This window comes from Engystomops pustulosus, chromosome 9, assembly GCF_040894005.1.
Source record: "Engystomops pustulosus chromosome 9, aEngPut4.maternal, whole genome shotgun sequence".
Lineage (NCBI taxonomy): Eukaryota > Metazoa > Chordata > Amphibia > Anura > Leptodactylidae > Engystomops > Engystomops pustulosus.
Genome location: NC_092419.1, coordinates 86,419,402 through 86,428,428, shown reverse-complemented (window position 1 = coordinate 86,428,428; position 9,027 = coordinate 86,419,402).

The window sequence follows — 9,027 nt, the reverse complement described above, 5'->3', positions numbered from 1 at the left end:
GTGGGGGGCACAGTGTGATCAGTTGTGGTGTGAGGGGTATATATGATATATGTGGGGGCACAGTGTGGTCAGTTGTGGTGTGAGGGGTATATATGATAATGATATATGTGGGGGCACAGTGTGGTCAGTTGTGGTGTGAGGGGTATATATGATATATGTGGGGGGCACAGTGTGATCAGTTGTGGTGTGAGGGGTATATATGATATATGTGGGGGCACAGTGTGGTCAGTTGTGGTGTGAGGGGTATATATGATAATGATATATGTGGGGGCACAGTGTAGTCAGCTGTGGTGTGAGGGGTATATATGATATATGTGGGGGGCACAGTGTGATCAGTTGTGGTGTGAGGGGTATATATGATATATGTGGGGGCACAGTGAGGTCAGTTGTGGTGTGAGGGGTATATATGATATATGTGGGGGCACAGTGTGATCAGTTGTGGTGTGAGGGGTATATATGATATATGTGGGGGCACAGTGAGGTCAGTTGTGGTGTGAGGGGTATATATGATATATGTGGGGGCACAGGGTGGTCAATTGTAGTGTGATGGGTATATATGATATATGTGTATATAGGATGATGCCAACCATGTCTGTTTTATAAATCCGCAGAGAGTCATGGCTGCAAGAAGTCACCTGGAAGATCAGACAGGAGGGAAGAGACAACATGAGAGACGTCTCCTGTAAGTGATTGGATCACACTGTGGCCTCTGTGCAGGACTGGTATATACTACTATATGGTCACTATATGGTGGTAGATACTGGTCTGTGTGTAGGGTATCACATAGTATTGCAGTATTATCCAGTCATTATGTAGTGGTGATAATCAGGATGTAATGTTATTATTTGGGCTTGTACAGAGGTGTCACTAGTGATATTGCCCTTTGCTCGGTGGTGTTTTTATAATAACAATATGGCGGTAAAGTTCATCAGTAAGTGGAGTTTATATGTGGTAAATTATTGGTAACACTGGTCTGTGTACAGAGTCTTGTGTTCATTATCTTCATGTTGTGGTGATGCTGTGGGTCGCGGTTTGGAGCGATCATTTGGAAATAGTAACTTTTTTGTTTGGAATACTGGTCTTATGGTAGTTTTAATTATTATTATAATAATAGTATGGCGGGAGTATTTTTTTGGTTTGTCATAGACCAAAATTTAAATTGGATTAGTAAAGGTAGGAATTTATGAATCAATCTGAAACTAAATATACCATTGTTTATAATTTTTTTAGAGCTTGGGCTGATATTTGTTACACTATAACTGTGGTATCTTTTGCATGTATTGTTGTGGGAGGGCGCCCCGCATCGGCTGCAGAGCTGGGGGGCCCCATCCTAAATGAGGTGCTCCATACCACTGGGACCCTTACCCTGGCCCTGCCCCTAGCTAAAAATCTTGAAATCTTTTGTGTGTTGCGTCTTAATTCATGCTTTGGAAAGTTGTTTTGTATTCCACACTAAAGCCTGTGCGCCTCTCTGAATGTATTGATCTCTGCTCCAAATCAGAAGAAATAAATAAAACTATTTTTTTGCTGTGTTTTTTTGGAACACATACAGCTACAGTAGTTCCAAAAGGTAATTTCATTTTTATTTTGGGTTAAAAGTGGAAAGATTTTTGGTAACTTTTTTCTGTGCACCTATAACATAGAACATGCAAAACAATTCAGTCGAGTTGCTATAATAAATATGGTGCATGGCCCAAATCGGCCCCTTCAGAATTTTGTGGTGCGTCGGACCTAGTGCAGCCACGACACGATACTGGCGCAGACTCTTCTTAAATACATGTGCAAGCAGTTCACGTTCTGTTCAGTGAAAAACCCGACAGAACTGGCACAAACACCTAAATAAACGTGGGCTGTAGTCTATATAGTCTATAGTTCTACGCAAAAACCTCAACCTTTGGACAACCGCAGCCCACCCAAGTCTGTGTGGATGGTCTCTATAGATTCAGGACACTTGGCAGCCATGTATTAATATATTACTTATTCCATTGCTGAGAGCTTTGTGTTCTTTATTACTGTTCCCTCTCTGAGCTGACAAATCTTGGTGTATTGTTTTCTAAAGGTGCGGCCACGTCTGGCCCGCTTGCACAATGTTACTTTCACATGACAACATTTAGTCTGAGCCAAAATCAGGAGTGCGAGCAACACAGATAAAAAGTATAATGGAAAAATTTCTACACCTTTGTGTTTTCATCTCAATTATCGATTTGGCTTATGAATGCTCACCTATAGCAAACCTATGTGGAAGTCGCCTGCCAGAAATGAGACCCATACACAGAAAAAGAAGCCCGTTATTACTAGGAATACCAGCAGATGTCTGCTGACTTAGAAGCCCTGATAAGAAGATTGTATGTACTCAAATCATATGATGTTCTGTAGATGATGTGGATTTTTCAACAATTTTGCTTCATTATTGAAAAACGGCAGAAAAACCACAATAAGTCAATAAACTACCAAACAATTATAATGTCGGATTGTAAATGGTTTTATATGTTTGTTATACTATCATAGGTCATCAGATGAAAAAACAAAAAATCCTTGTGTTTACTTCTTGAGGGTGTAGCCACATCTATTGCTTCAAAGGCAGTCTGATAAATACATGCCAAGGGTCTCCTAATGCAAGCCACTACGTGCCGTATTGGAGAATACACCGGCCTTACTAAAAAGAGACGACTCTTCTGGGTACTGAATGGCTCCATATTAAATATATTATAAGGAGTCTCCTTTCAGGGGCAGGGCAAGTGCTAAAGGGGCGGGGTTATCAGAGACATCAGCGCGCTGCCAGGATGCTACTAGTTCATTGCTGCACTGCACCTTGCACCATTCATGACTCATGTCCAGAACAAACACAGCCCTGCTGCACTATACCTAAGACACATGCCCAGAACAAACACAGCTCTGCTGAATGCATCTATGACACGTGCCCAGAACTACACACAGCTCTGCTGCACTGAACTTTAGACACATGCCCAGAACAAATACAGCTCTGCTGCACTGCACCTAAGACACATGCCCAGATCAAACACAGCTCTGCTGCACTGCACCTAAGACACATGCCCAGAACACACACAGCTCTTCTGCACTGCACCTCAGACACATGCCCAGAACACACACAGCTCTGCAGAATGCACCTAAGACACATGCCCAGAACACACACAGCTCTACTGCACTGCACCTCAGACACATGCCCAGAAGAAACACAGCTCTGCTGCACTGCACCTAAGACACATGCCCAGAACACACACAGCTCTTCTGCACTGCACCTCAGACACATGCCCAGAACACACACAGCTCTGCTGAATGCACCTATGACACATGCCCAGAACACACACAGCTCTGCAGAATGCACCTAAGACACATGCCCAGAACACACACAGCTCTGCTGCACTGCACCTAAGACACATGCCCAGAACACACACAGCTCTTCTGCACTGCACCTCAGACACATGCCCAGAACACACACAGCTCTGCTGAATGCACCTATGACACATGCCCAGAACACACACAGCTCTGCAGAATGCACCTAAGACACATGCCCAGAACACACACAGCTCTTCTGCACTGCACCTCAGACACATGCCCAGAACACACACAGCTCTGCTGAATGCACCTATGACACATGCCCAGAACACACACAGCTCTGCAGAATGCACCTAAGACACATGCCCAGAACACACACAGCTCTGCTGCACTGCACCTCAGACACATGCCCAGAAGAAACACAGCTCTGCTGCACTGCACCTAAGACACATGCCCAGAACACACACAGCTCTGCTGAATGCACCTATGACACGTGCCCAGAACACACACAGCTCTGCTGCACTGCACCTCAGACACATGTCCAGAAGAAACAGCCAACAACTGCACACACCCCTGCTGCATTGCACCTGAACAAGCACAGCCCTGCTACACTGCACCTATGACACGTGCCCAGAAAACACACAACTCTGCTCCATTTCCTGATACAAGCAACTATTCCTGCTACACACACACAACTTTGCTGCCTGCACCTAAGGGTGGTGACACACATGGCGTTTTTAGGCTGTTTCTGGGCCGTTTTTAGTTGTGCGTTTTCAGATCGTAAAAAACACATGCGTTTTTGTCAGGTTTGACCAATTATCTTAATTCAAACTGGTCAAAAACACATGCTTTTCAAAAAACTAATTTTTTTCCGATCTGAAAACGCACAACTAAAAATGGCCTAAAAACACCATGTGTGCCACCACCCTAGGACCGGCAGCACATGTGGCTTTTTGAACCCGTTTTTGGGTCCTTTTTAAGCAGACCGTTTAAAAAGACGCATGCGTTTTTTGAAACCGCATCCGTTTTTTACCGGTTTTACCAATTATCTTAAAACGGGTCAAAAACTGATACATTTTCAAAAAAATAAATATGGCCCAAAAACAGGTTCAAAACACCAAGTGTGCCGTCCGGCCAAAGGGCTCATTTGTTCATCCCTATAATATCTGTCTTTTTTTTTTTTGCAGATATGATACTGACCCATTGTTTTTTTGGGTCTGTTCCCGTTTGTTTTATTGCATGTGCAGCACCCCTGCCGAAGCACAGGCATGCTGGTAGTTTCGATAGCGCCCTCTCCAGGTCAGGAGCTGATAGGGAGACTGATCACCTCTCTAGGAAGGTTCTAGAACCTGGAATGTTGTGTAATTGCAGCTGTAGCTGCTGCTGCCAATGGTGTTTCTGTTACACAAGCTGGAAGGTGATTGGAAAGGTGCTACCACCTGACTAGGGGAGTATATAAAGCCCAGCTGGGTGAGAGCAGGTGTCTGCCTTAGGTTTAGTCTTTACAGTCAGTCACTATAGCTAGAGCTAGAGCTAGTTGCTGCAGACAGAACCAAGACTCAAGGTCTGTCTGCCGCAGCCAGGATCCTAATCCTAGGAAATTCAAGTGCCTCAGGCCTACTGCCTGGCACACAGGGCAAGTCCAGAGACTTAAGCCTAGAACTGCAGTTCCACCTGCACCAACCCAGCCTGCATCTACCCTCATACCGCATGTAACCTTCCTTTTTTTAATTTTTACACGTAAAGAGCTTTGTGAGGGCCTGTTTTCTGTCTAACAAACTGCACTTCATAGTGACGGTATTTAATATGTCATGTCCTGGGAAGCAGGGAAAAATGACAAATGCAATGAAAATGGTTAAAAAAAACGCATTTGCGCCGTTTTCTTGTTGGCTTGAATTTTACGGCTTTCGCTGTGCGCCCCAAATTATATGTCTGCTTTATTCTTCGGGTCGTACGATCACGGTGATAACAAATTTTGTGTCGGTTTTATAATATTTTAATACATTTATAAAAATTAAAACCTCCTGTACATTTTTAATTTTTTTATTTTGCAATCTTCTGGCGCTAATAACTTTTTTTTAAACTTTGGTGTATGGAGCTGTGGGTGGTGTCATTTTTTGCGACTTTCAATGACTTTTTCAATGCTACCATTTTAAGGACTGTACGACCTTTTGATCACTTTTTATAGAATTTTTTATATTTTTCAAAATGGCAAAAAGATGCCATCTTCGACTTTGGGCACTATTTTGCAATACGGGGTTACACACAGTGAAAAACCGTTATTATATTTTGATAGATCTGAAATTTTCGGAAGTGGCGATACCTAATGTGTTTATGATTTTTACTGTTTATTTATATCAATTTTAGGGAAAGGGGGGTGATTTGAATTTTTTATTATTTGTTTTACTTTTTCTGTTTTTCAGACTCCCTAGGGTACTTTAACCCTAGGTTGGCTCATTGATCCTACCATATACTGCCATACTAGAGTATGGGGATTCTCATTTATGTTGTTCCACGGGTGCGACTAGGTCCGCTGTGGCAGCCAAGGTTGCAGGGATAGAAGGAGGAGATGCAGGCCTCAGTCCGAGCCTGTGGTGACAGCAGGAGAATAGCTTGGAAGGAAGAGGTGGAACTCACGGCAAGCATGCAGGAGCTGGCACACGACATAGGCAGACAGGAAAAGACAGGCCCACGGAAGAATGCTGGTGACATGGGAGCGTAGGGATGCAGGAGACACCAGGAGCCTATGGGAACGCCGGAGACACAGGAGAATTTGGAAATGCTGGAGACAACAGGAGAGACAGGAGCGTTTGGGAACGCTGTAGACACAGGAGTATCTGGAAACACTGGAAGGGCTTTCACTTCAACAGGAACCGCTTAGGAAAGCGAGTTTTTTAAACCTTGGAAGTTCCATGGAGAATGCTGAAGATCTGTCAAGGAAGGGAGGGAAGGTGCCGGGTTATAAGGCTGAGCTGGATTAACCCCTTCACGCTCCGTGGCGGATATATCCGCCACGGAGCGCAGTGACTTAGCGCTCAGTGGCGGATATATCCGCCACGGCGCTTATGCCGGCTCGGCTCTGGATCAGAGCCGAACCGGCATCGGGAAACACGGGGTGCCGGCTGTAACTAATAGCCGGCACCCCAGTGTAACACCCGCGATCGGAGTTGTCTCCGATCGCGGGTGCTTAACCCGTTAAATGCCGCGGTCAGCGCGACCGCGGCATCTAACCTGCATCTGGGGGGTCTTTCCTCCACGATCGGCCCCCCCGAACCGTTTTCGGGGGGCGCCGATCGTTGCTATAGTAACTCTGGGGTCCGATCTGGACCCCAGAGTTACTTGCAAGAATTGCCAGTAAGATGGCGTCTGTGATGTCATCTTACTGGCACAGTGCCAGCCTATGCAAGTGTATAGGCTGACACTGATAATACTCTGCAATACATGAGTATTGCAGAATATTATCATGAACAAGCAATCAGAGGATTGCTTCTTCATGTCCCATGGTATAAAAGTGAAAAAGTAAAAAAAAAAAAGTTATTCAATAAAAAAATAAAGTCATAAATCACTAAAAATGCCCCAAACTCCCAAAACATATAAAGAGACATATAACTCAAAAAAAGTCTAAATCATAACACAAACCCCACATATATAGTATCACCGCGTCCGTAACAACCCGTAGAATAAAAGTAAATCATTATTGAACCCCCACGATAAACACCGTAAAAAAAAACTGGTATAAACCCTCCAAAAATTATGATTTTTACCTTTTCAATCCCACAAAAAATGCTATAAAATGCGATCAAAAAACCATATGTACTCAGACATGATACTGGTGCAAAGTACAACATGTCCCGCAAAAAACAAGCCATCAACCAGCTCCGTAGCCAAAAAAGTAACAATGTTATGCCACTTGGAAGACGGCAATACATAAATGATAGATTTTTCCCCACATTAGGGTTTTGTTTGACAAATTTAGTAAAACGTAAGAAAATATATTCATGTCTGGTATCCCCGTAATCGTATCGACCCATAGAATAAAGATAACATGATTATTAGTCTATACGGTGAACTCCAAAAAAAAAAAAGTAAAAAATCCAGTACAGAATTGATGCTTTTCTACTCCTGCCCTCAAAAAAAGTTCCTAAATTTTCAACAATAGGTGATACCAACCCCAATATGGTAACAATGGAAAAAGCATCTCATCCCGCAAAAAAAATGCCGTCACATGACCCAAATAACGAAAAAGCAAAAATTTTATAGCCTTCAAAAGGGGGCAACGAGAAAACTAAAATCCTGGCAGCTGCAGCGCCCTCCTTCCCTTCTGCACCTCCCTGTGCGCCCATAAAACAAGTCACGGCCACATGTGGGGGGTCTTTGTACTCAGGAGAAATTGCAGAACAAATTGTATGGTGGGTTTTCTCTTTTTATATTTTGGAAATGTGTAAATTTTAGTGCTAAATGAACGTATAAGGGAACAATATGACCATTCTAAATTTCACCCCCATTTTGATTCAATTACTATGAAGATCTCAAGGGGTTAACAATCTTCGTAAAAGCTGTTTCTGATAGCTTGAGGGGTGCAGATTTGAAAATGGGTTGGTTATATAGGGGGTTTTGATGCTAAATATGTAAAATTTCATTCAAAACTGTATTTATCCCCAAAATAGTCAATTCTGAAAATCCGGAAAAGCGATATTCTATTTGTAAGCCGCGTAACATCAAAATAAATTATCCAGACATTTCAGAAATTATGAAAATGTAAAGTAGACAAATGGGAAATGTTATTCTGCAAGTTATTTAGGTGGTAAATCTATCTGCCTGAAAACGCAATGATTTAGAATTTCAAAAATGGCAAATTTTTCAAAAAATTTATCATATTTTCTTTTTTTTGTAAATAAACGCAAAACTTATCTGCCAAAATTTACCACTAAAATGAAGTACAACATGTGGGGAAAAAACAATCTCAGAATCGTTTTGATAAGTAACAGTGTTCAAAAGTTATAACCATATAAAGCGACGCAAGTCCGAATCCAAAAAATCGGGCTGAGCCTTAAGCTACAAAATGGCTGCGTCCTTAAGGGGTTAACCAGCGCCAATAAGGAGGACACTGGCCCTTTAAGTCTTGGAGAGCTGGCGCACGTGCGCCCTAGAGAGCGGGTACGCGCGGCCTAGTCGGTCGGGAAGCAGGAGCGTAGAGACGTGAGCACAGGCCGGTGGGCACCCCGTGGACGGACACCCCGTGATCCGTGACAAGGATCGTTGGTGCATCTGTGACAGTACCCCCCTCTTTTTCTTCCACCTCTTCTTCTGTCTCATCCAACTCTTCATGGTGATGAGACACCTCTGGAGGAGGACAGGGACCATCAGACATGGAGATACGGGCAGGAGTGGCTCTTGGAAAGCCGGAGACTGGAGCGGCTCTTGGAAAGCTGGAGACGGAAGCGGCTCTTGGAAAGTCGGAGCCAAGTGAGGCGAATATAGAAGTTGCTGGGGGACAAGCAGACGTTGAAACGTGGAGGCAATGCTGCCTAGGTGTTCTTTCCGAAAAGTGACCAGGCGGGACTGCTGGACGACCACTCCGGAAAGATCAGCCAGCAACCGATCTTTGGCTGAGTCCCTGATCTTGGAGGACTCCATGGCAGATCTTACTGCATGGAGTGGCAGCCAAGGTTGCAGGAATAGAAGGAGGAGATGCAAGCCACAGTCTGAGCCTGGGGCGACAGCAGGAGA